We start from the raw sequence: 11,282 nt of genomic DNA on the forward strand, positions 1-11,282 counted from the left end.
AATGAAATTCTTGATTTGAGACAATAAAGTGAGATAAGAAATCATCCCTAAAATTTTTAAAAAGCAAAAACTACTCAGTTCAACTTGATTGTATAGGATCCAAAGTAGTGCTACGTAAATAACCTTTATTTGTATACATATTGAACTACCAGGAAAGGAAAACAAGGAAGTTGAAATTAGTGAATATTTCATTGGTTTCATACCTGTTGTAAAAACTACAGGTTTTTACTTGAGGGAAGAGTTGAAAAAACAACTTCAATTTTAGGCTCTGATTTAAAAGATTGTTGAGGGAAAAACTATGATTCTGGTGCTGATGTGGTTGATAATAAAGGTGATTTGGGCAAAAAAATACAGAAGGATTCTTTGTGCCATGTATGGTACATAGTGTGAATTTGTTACTAAGAGACATGGTCTCAATACGGCTAATATTGTTGACGTTCCCTGGAAAAGTTTAAACATTATATATGGTATTTTCAAGATCTGTCCAAAGGTGGAACATCTTGAGAAAAACATTGAATTCGACCTAATAGATACTGGTGGATAAACAATGGGAGTGCTGATCAAATGCTACTAAAGCAATTAGATTTAAACAAGATTCAAAATGTACTAGAACAGTTAAGTAAAACAACAAAAAATTTCTCAAATATTGAGTTATGATTTTTGGCAGAAAATGAAATTAATGTTGAATATATCCACATATTTACTTGCTATTATAGTAATAATATTTAGCATAATATTTAGCAAAAGCTTAGGGAAAAAACAGATCTAAGTTTGGTTATTTCACTTTGAAAAGGATTGAAAACTCTTAAAATTAAAGAAAGTGGTTTTTATAAATAGAAAGAAACTACATGTGCAATATGCAACAAAAGTTACAATCAGAAAAAATATAAGAAAATTAAAATGAAGAAATAAAAATGTTCACATGACAATGAAGAAGAGTCACATACTAAAAAAAAAAAAGAAAAAAAAATCCCCAGACTAATTTCTGTAAAGGCTATTTTCTGGCTATTAGAAACCAAAGAAAAATTTAAACAAATTGAGCAACGTACTGCTATTTTTAATTTTTAACAATATTCCAGAATTGAAAAATGTGAAAGCAGAATTAAGAAATACTGTATGAATCTAGATCTTGTCTTAAGAGATCCTGAATAATCACAATGTGATAGCAACCTATATGATGAAATTAAAATACTTTGTAATATTTTTTGTGATAATTTATCATATGCAAACCCATTACAGTATTTGAGCATGGTGTGTGAAATGAATATTCACTTCTGAACTTAGTATTGCTTTAAAAATTTTGTTAGCAATTCCATTTGCCAGTGTCTCAGCAGAGGTAAGTTTCTCCAAATGGAATGAATAAAAACTGTGTAATAATTTCGACCCAAGAAAAGTTGTCTAATTTGGTATTTCCTGTGAGTGGAACTCAAATTAGGTGAAAAATCTTGATTTAAAAAGATAATTAGTAATTTTGGTGAGCCAAAGGCAAGAAAAATATATTTTATAAAATATATAATATTTTATGAATTATGGCTGTCTTTTATTATTACTTGTCCAAATATCACTCAGATAGGTGCAATAATAATTAAATTCAGCGGTCTTTGTTATGTTGCTGCCTTTAGTCATATAAAACCCATAGCTTTGCATATATTTAAAAAATGTTGTTTTTATGAAGTTATATGTCAAGATGGGAAGATAAGACATATTTTAGCTAACAGTTTTGTTAGCCTGATTTGTAACTTGTAAATACCGGCCTTTGTTTGTATTCTTGCCCTAGTATTGCCCAGATAGAGGGCAATGGACCAGCCTGTTGGACAGTAGCCCGGAGGCCCAGGCTTGGTCAGCCTCATTTAGGTTAATGATTGGTAGGATAAGATTGTGGAAAGCTTGGAGTTAGACCGCATAAAGACAGACAACAAGCAACACTATTTGCAATCCCTTGAAAAATTTAGAGCAGGATAGAAAGAGCTTAAGAATGCCAGATGCCTGGGATGAGGGTAAGGGGGAAGAGGTTACTTTTAAGTGGTATTCTTCATCACCTCTTTTCCCCTTCATCGTTCACCCCCACTCTAGGACTTGCTACGCTGAAGACAAGTGCCCAAGAGCTAGATGGTATTACCTAGGCTTAGCCCTAATGCTTATAAAAACCACTTATGTGCTTAAATCTCGCCTGTCTCAGTTTCCTCCTTTAGAAATTGTGAGTTAGAGTATTAACCTATTATACCATATTGCTATGATGGGTAGTAAGTAAAAATAATTATAGAATACTTGGCAAAGATAAAGCCTAAATGAGTGTGCCATGATAATATTTGCTATCCTTATAATGCATTGAAAAATTATTATCATGTAGTTATGACCTATTTGCTATATTTCCACTTAGTTGTTAATTACTTTCTTGGAAATATTTTTATATGGATAATCTATCAGAGATTTAAGTGAACTTTCTTCAGATCTAATTACAGGCTTCTTTTCCCAGAGCATGACCTTCCGCCTCCCCACTGCCCCCCCCCCCCCAAAAAAAGGGACAATACCTACCTTGGACAGAGGTAAACTCAGTCCCATTTGTTTTTTCTCTTTAGGTCTTCTGGTGCTAATTAACAGATAGTCTTTGTTTTCTATTTGATAAACCAATGGCTAACATGTGCTTCCTCTTTAGCCTGTGGAAGTAGTTTGTCATCGGAGGCTGTATGTCAGAATCTGGCACAGCACTGAGCTGGATTTACAAACCACTTCTCCCATCCACTTGGTAGGTTATTTCATTTTTCAGTCATACTAGTTCAAACATCAAATTCATATAGGTACTTGCCCTCACGTTTCAGTTGAAGTCACTTTGCCCTGCTATTTTTATTCTATTTTCAAGACCAGTCCTTGATAAAACAAAGTAAAAACTTAACTGTGTTTGGAAAGTGTAACAAAAATCTTCTTAAAAAAATATATATATCAAAGTGATTTTATTTGTTATTATTTATTTTTGAGACAAAAATCTTGTTTTTTTTTCCTCTTCCCTCAAGTGACTATGGTCTGTATCAATGTAGATCACAATAGAGGCAAATATCTACTGTGTTTTGTTTTTGCCATCCATATAATAGAAACCTGTACTAGTTATATATTGATGCATAACAGATTACTACAACAGTTAGTGGCTTAAAACAACAAACATGTATTATCTCACAGTTTCTGTGAGTCAGGAAGTAGGGAGCAGATTAGCTGGGGGGCTCTGACTCAGGGTGTCTCATGAAGTTGCAATCAAGATATCAGCTGGGACTGTAGTCATCAGAATGCTTGACTGGTGCTGAAGGAAGTGCTTCCAAGATGGCTCATTCCCAGGACTGTTGGCAATTTCCTACCATGTGGGCCTCTCCATAGGGTTGCTCAACCATCCTCACCATGTGGTAGCTAGATTCTCCCAGAGTGAGTGACCTAGCCTTTGAAGTCACATATCATTATGTCTGCTGTTTTATTGGTCATACAGACCAATCCTGATACAATGTGGGGAGGAGGAATATCAGAGCATGAATATTAAGAGGCAGGGTCACTGGGGGCCAGTTTGGAGACTGGCTACCACAAATAGGGTTGTGTTTGGAGCACTCAGCAACCAGGGTTGAAGCCAAAATGCATCCAGGAGAAGCTGTGACCTTTGAGTTCTTCTTGAAAATTTCTTAACCTTTGAGATATGTATTGGCTACCATTTGGGCAATGGTGAAAAAATGTTGGACGTGGGAGCCAGCAATCTCAGTTCAAATTCCAGCTCTTGACTACCTTTGGAAGAGGCTTGATCTAAATCTGACTATCTCAGTTTTGTTTTTCTATAAAATGGAGGAATTAATACACATCCATCTGTGCTTAGTAGATTGTATGCAAGGTTTAAGCTGTAGCTCTAAGTATAGCGCCAGGCGTACAAGAGCCAGTTTCCTTTCTCCTTCCCCTCAAGAGACTCTAAAGCAGAATTGCCCAAACATTGTGCTCTGAAATACCACTTTTCATCTTGCCATCCCTCCAAAGCCCCTGGGTCTGTCACTTCTGGCTGACAGTGGCCTCCTCCAGTGTGCCAAACAAGTATTAACATTGTATATGTTTATCATTGTGAAAACCTTTGGGAAGCACTTCTCTAAAAGAGGATTTCCTTAAAATAGCCATTCAAAAAGACATCTAATAAGGTACTCAGGATAAATAAATATATACTAGTCTCTAAGAGAACTGTTTCATCATAGGCACGAGAACATATTTAGCAACATCTGAGAACTATCTTCCCAAACTTTCCCAATCTTAAAAGCAGAGATTCAGATGTAAATAAGCATCTCCAAGGGATGGGACTGGGAATCCATAGTTTTAACAAGGACTCTTAAAATTCTTGAGATTAGGCGTGTTTAGGAAACACCATATCTGGTGAATTTACCTGTAGAAAGTGGAATGTGGGGAATTGGGGAGGGAGTGGTGGGCACCTAGAAAAAAGGGGAGCAAGTATTGAGATTTTCTCACTTAGAAATTCTGGCATAGTGACTGATTTAGCATTTGCAGGTCCGTGTGTGTGTGTGTGTGTGTGTGTGTGTATGTGTGTGTAAAGTGGGGTGTGGGACAGCTAACAATCTGTATGTTATGTATGTTGTATTTGCACTTCATTCAGTGTAACTAGAATATAGGAAGTGCTCACTATGTTTAAGACATCTTACTATGTAGTGACCTCCCCATCTCTGCTCAGCTACTCTCGTGTGATGAACTAGGCAAAACATGTCTCCTCTCCCACTCTGCTTTTAATAGTATTACTCTAGCTGTAACTCAAATGCCTGTCATGTCTGGGAATGAAATGCAATGAAGGAAACTGACTGGTTTAAGATGATAGAGAAAAAGATCTCCAAGAGTAATTTCAGTGAAAAAAGCAAGATAAAAAAACAATGTCTATAATATACTACCTTTGTGTAAAAATGGAGAAAGTAAGACTATGTGTATTTTCTTATAATTTGCCTAGAAAGACTATAGAGGAATGCAAAAGAAACTAATAAAAGTGGTTACCTTGAAGGAAGTTGGGGCAGATGGGTAGATAAGACAGAGAGTGAGACTTTTCACTATATATCTTTTTAAAAAAGATTTTGAAATAAATGAATTTATTACCTTTTTATTTTCTTATTATTTTGGTGCCTTTTTTATTAAAGTATAATTGACATACAATATCCTATCAGTTTCAGGTGTACATCATAGTGATTCAATATTTATATGCATTACAAAATGATCACCATGATAAGTCTAGTTACCATCTGTCACCATACAAAGTTGTTACAATATTATTGACTGTATTCTCTATGCTGTACTTTACATCCCCATGACTTACTTATTTTATAACTAGAAGTTTGTACCTCTTAATCTTCTTCACCTATTTCACCTGTCCCTCAACGCCTCCCCCCTCTGATAACCACCAGTTTGTTTCCTGTATCTATGGGTCCATTTCTGTTTTGTTTTGTTTGTTCATTTATTTTGTTTTTTTAGATTCCACATATAAGTGAAAACATATGGTATTTGTCTTTCTCTGTCTGACTTAGTTCACTTAGCATAATACCCTCTAAGTCCATCCATGTTGTCGCAAATGGCAAGATTTCATTCTTTCTTACGGCTGTGTAATATTCCATTGTAAATATATATATATATATATATTTACATTCTTTATACATTCATTCATCTATAGATAGACACTTTGGTTGCTTCCATATATTGGCTATTGTAAATAATGCTGCAGTGAATATAGTGGTGCATATGTCTCTTTGAATTAATATTTTTGTTTTCTTTGGATAAATATCCAGAAGTGGGATTGCTAGATCATGTGGTAGTTCTAGTTTTAATATTTTTTATTGATGTTTTAATAGTTTTTAACATTGTGAAATTTTGAGTTGTACATTTTTTGTTTGTCCTTCACCATATATATGTCTCCCTTCACCTCTTGTGCACATCCCCCACCCCCATTGCCCCTGGTAACCACGATACAGTTTTCTCTGTCCATGTGTTGGTTTATATTCCACATATGAGTGAGATCATACAGTGTTTGTCTTTCTCTTTCTGTCTTACTTCACTTAACATAATGCCCTCCAGGCCCATCCATGTTGTTGCAAATGGGACGATTTTGTCTTTTTTTTAATGGCTGAGTGGTATTCCATTGTATATATACACCACATTTTCTTGATCCAATCGTCAGTCGAGGGACACTTATGTTGCTTCCACTTCTTGGCTATAGTGAATAATCTAGTTTTAATTTTTTGAGGAACCTCCATATCGTTTTCCATAGTGGATGTACTGATTTACATTCCCACCAACAGTGTATGAGGGTGCCCTTTTCTCCACATCCTCTTCAACATGTTATTTTCTCTCTCTCTTTTTTTTTTTTTTGTGAGGAGATCAGCCCTGTGCTAACATCTGCCAATCCTCCTCTTTTTTTTGCTAAGGAAGACTGGCCCTGGGCTAACATCCGTACCCATCTTCCTCCACTTTATATGGGATGCCGCCACAGCGTGGCTCGCCAAGCAGTGCGTCGGTGCGCGCCCAGGATCCGAACTGGCGAACCCAGGGCTGCCGCAGCAGAGCGCGTGCACTTAACCGCTTGTGCCACTGGGCTGTCCCCATATTTTTTCTCTTTTTGATAATAGCCATTCTGATAGGTGTGAGGTGGTATCTCATTGTGGTTTTGATTTGCGTTTCCCTAATAATTAATGATGTTGAGCATCTTTTCATGTGCCTGTTGGCCGTCTGTATGTCGTCTTTGGGAAAATGTCTATTCAAATCCTCTGCCCATTTTTTTTCTGTGAAGGAGATTAGCTCTGAGCTAACGTATGTTGCCAATCCTCCTCTTTTTTGCTGAGGAAGATTAGTCCTGGGCTAACATCCGTGTCCATCTTCCTCTACTTTATATGGGATGCTGCCACAGCATGGTTTGATGAACAGTGTGTAGGTCCGCACTCAAGATCCGAACCGGCAAACCCTGGGCCACCAAAGCGGAACTCGAGAACTTAACCACTACACCACCAGGCCGGCTCCACTCTGCCCATTTTTTAATCAAGTTGTTTGTTTGTTTGTTTTGAGGAAGATTGGCTCTGAGCTAACATCTGTTGCCAATCTTCCTCCTTTTTTCCTTTTTTTTCTCCCTAAAGCCCCAGTAGTAAGTTGCATGTCGTAGTTGTTCATCCTTCTAGTTGCTCTATGTGGGACACTGCCTCAGCATGGCTTGATGTACAGTGTGTAGGTCCACGCCCAGGATCTGTACTGGCGAACCCCAGGCCACCAAAGTGGCACGCGAAAACTTAACCACTATGCCACTGGGCTGGCCCCAAGTTGTTTGGGCCATTTTGATATTAAGTTGTGTAAGTTCTTTTTATAATTTGGATATAACCGCTTATCAGATGTATGATTTGAAAATATCCTATCCCATTCAGTAGATTGCCTTTTTGTTTTTTTGATGTGCAAAGCTTTGTATTTGATGTAATCCCATTTGTTTATTTTTGCTTTTGTTTCCCTTGCCTGAAGAGATTGGTCCAAAAAAATATTGCTAAGACCAATGTCAAAGAAAACTGCCTATGTTTTCTTCTAGGAGTTTTATGGTTTCAAGTCTTACATTCCAGTCTTTAATCCATTTTGAATTTCTTTTTGTATATGGTGTAAGATAGTGGTCTAATTTCATTCTTTTGCATGTAACTGTCCAGTTTTCCCAGCACCATTTATTGAAGAGACTGTCTTTTCCCCATTGTATATTCATTCCTCCTTTGTCATAGATTAATTAATCATATATGCATAGGTTTATTTCTGTGCTCTTTACTTTATTCCATTGATCTGTGTGTCTGTTTTTGTGCCAGTACTACACTATTTTTATTACTATAGCTTTGTAGTGTAGTTTGAAATCAGGGAGCAGCTTTGTTCTTCTTTATCAAGATTGCTTTGGTTATTTGGGATCTTTTGTGGTTCCATACAAATTTTAGGATTCTTTGTTCTAGTTTTATGAAAAATGCCATTGGTATTTTGATGGTGATTGCATTGACTCTGTAGATTGCTTTGGGTAGTATGGACATTTTAACAATATTAATTCTTCCAAACCATGAACATGCTATATCTTTCCATTTATTTGTGTCATCTTCAGTTTCTTTCATCAATGTCTTATAGTTTTCAGAGTACAAGTCTTTCACCTTCTTGGTTAAATTTATTCCTAAGTGTTTTATTCTTTTTGATGCAATTGTAAGTGGGATTATTTTCTTCATTTCTCTTTCTGATGGCTTGTTATTAGTGTATAGAAACACAACTGATTTCTGTATATTAATTTTATATCCTGCAACTTTATTGAATTTATTTATTAGTTCTGATAGTTTTTTGGTGGACTTTTTTAGGGTTTTCTATATTTGGTGTCATGTTATCTGCAAATAGTGACAGTTTTACTTCTTCCTTTGCAATTTGGATGCCTTTTTTTTTTCTTTCTCTTGCCCAACTGCTGTGGCTAGGACTTACAATACTATGTTGAATTAAAGTGGTGAGAGTGGGCAGCCCTGTCTTGTTACTGATCTTAAAGGAAAAGCTTTCAGCTTTTCACCATTGAGCATGATGTTAGCTGTGGGCTTGTCATATATGGCCTTTATTATGTTGAGGTACATTCCTTCTATACTCACTTTATTGAGAGTTTTTATCATAAATGGATGTTGAATTTTGTCAAAATCTTTTTCTGCATCTATTGAGATGATCATATAATTTTTATCCTTCATTTTGTTAATGTAGTGTATCGCGTTGATTGATTTGTGGATGTTGAACCATCCTTCCATCCCTGGAATAAATCCCACTTGATTGTGGTGTATGATCCTTTTGATGTATTGTTGTATTTGGTTTGCTAATATTTTGTTGAGGATTTTTGCATCTATGTTCATCAGGGATATTGGCCTGAAGTTTTTTTTCTTGTAGTGTCCTTGTCTGGCTGTGGTATCAGGGTAATGCTGGCCTTGTAAAATGAGTTTGAAAGTATTTCTTTGTCTTCGATTTTTTGAAATACATTGAGAAGGATAGGTATTAACTCTTCTTTAAATATTTGGTAGAATTCACCTGTGAAGCTGTCAGGTCCTGGACTTTTGTTTTTTGGGAGTTTTAAAATTACTGATTCAGTTTCATTACTTGTAATTATTCTATTTATATTTTCTATTTCTTCATGATTCAGTCTTGGAAGGTTGTGTGTTTCCAGGAATTTATCCATTTCTTCTAGGTTTTCCAATTTGTTGGCATATATTTGTTCATAGTAGTCTTATGATCATTTGTATCTGTAGCTTCAGTTGTAATTTATTCTCTTTCATTTCTGATTTTATTTATTTGGATTCTATTTTTTTCCTGATGAGTCTGGCTAAAGGTTTATCAATTTTATTTATCTTTTTAAAGAACCAGCTTTTAGCTTCATTGATTTTTTCTGTGTTTTTTGGTGTCTGTTTCATTTATTTTCACTCTGATCTTTATTATTTCCTTCCTTATACTAACTTTGGGCTTTGTTTGTTCTTCTTTTTCTAATACCTTTAGGTGTAAAGTTAGATTGTTTATTTGAGATTTTTTCTTGTTTTTTGAGGTAGGCCTGTATTGCTATGACTTCCCTCTTAGAACTGCTTTTGCTGCGTCGCATAGATTTTGGAAAGTTATATTTCTATTTTCATTGGTCTCAAGACATTTGTGATTTCCTCTTTGATTTCTTCATTGACCCATTTGTTGTTTAGTAGTATATCGTTTAGTCTCCATGTTTTTGTATTTTTTCCAGTTTTCTTTTTGTAATTGATTTCTAGTTTTGTTTGGTTGTGGTTGGAAAAGATGCTTGATATGATTTCAGTCTTCTTAAAGTAAATGAGACTTGTTTTGTGGCCTAACATGTGGTCTTTCTTGGAGAATGTTTCATGTGCACTTGAAAAGAATGTGTATTCTGCAAGTTTTTGGATGGAACATTCTGTTTATATCTATTAAGTCCGTCTGGTCTAATGTGTCATTTAAGGCCAATGTTTCCGTATTGATTTTCTGTCTAGATGAACTATCCATTGATGTAAGTGTGGTATTCAAGTCCCCTACTATTATTATATTACTGCCAATTTCTCCCTTTATGTCTGTTAATATTTGCTTTATACATTGAGATGCTCCTATGCTGGTTGTATAAATATTTATGAATGTTATATCCTCTTCTTAGATTGACCCCTTTGTCATTATGTAATGCCCTTCTTTGTCTTTTTTTTACAGTCTTTGTTTTAAACTCTATTTTGTCTGATACGAATGTTGCTACCCCAGCTTTCTTTCTGTTTCCATTTGCATGGATTATCTTTTCAATCCCTTCACTTTCAGTCTGTGTGTGTCTTTAGATCTGAAGTGAGTTTCTTGTAGGGAGCATATAGATGGGTCTTGTGTTTTTTTTCCATTCAGCCACCCTATGTCTTTTGATTGGAGCATTTAGTCCTTTTACATTTAAAGTAATTATTGATAGGTCTCTGCTTATTGCCATTTCGTTAATTGCTTTCTAGTTGGTTTTATAGTTCTTCTCTGTTCCTTTCTTACTCTCTTGGTTTCTTCCCTGTGGTTTGATGGTTTTCTTTAGTATTATATTTGGGTTCCTTTCTCTTTATTTTTTGTGTATCTATTGTAGGTTTTTAGTTTTTAGTTACCATGAGGTTCATATATATATCAACCTCTTTCTCTCTCTCTATATATAACAGTCTATTTTAAGGTGATGGTCACTTAAGTTTGAATGCATTCTAAAAGCACTACATTGTTACTCTCCCCCATGTTTTATGGTTTTTTGTTTTTCTGAGAAAGATTTGCTCTGAACTAACATCTGTTGCCAATCTTCCTATTTTGTTTTTCCTCCCCAAAGCCCCAGTACGTAGTTGTTTATTCTAGTTGTAAGTCCTTCTAGTTCTTCTATGTGAGCTGCCACCACAGCATGGCTACTGACAGACAAGTAGTGTGGTTCCATGCCAGGGAACTGAACCTAGGCCGCCAAAGTGGAACAGGCCGAACTTTAACCACTAGGCCATCAAGGCTGGCTCTATATTTTATTTTTTTTTGATATTATATTTTTACATCTTTTTATTTTGTGTATGCCTTAACTACTTATTATAGTTATAGTTGATTTTGCTGCTTTTTTCATTTAACCTTTATACTAGCTTTTTAAGTGGCTGATCGTTGCCTTTATTAAATATTTGCCTTTACCAGTGAGATTTTTTTCTTTCGTATATTTTCTTATTTCTTCTTATGGCTTTTTCTTTTCTACTTAAAGAAGACCCTTTAACATTTCCTGTAAGGCCGGTTTA

This window comes from Diceros bicornis, chromosome 1 (genome assembly GCF_020826845.1).
Source record: "Diceros bicornis minor isolate mBicDic1 chromosome 1, mDicBic1.mat.cur, whole genome shotgun sequence".
In the NCBI taxonomy this organism is placed as follows: Eukaryota; Metazoa; Chordata; class Mammalia; order Perissodactyla; family Rhinocerotidae; genus Diceros; species Diceros bicornis.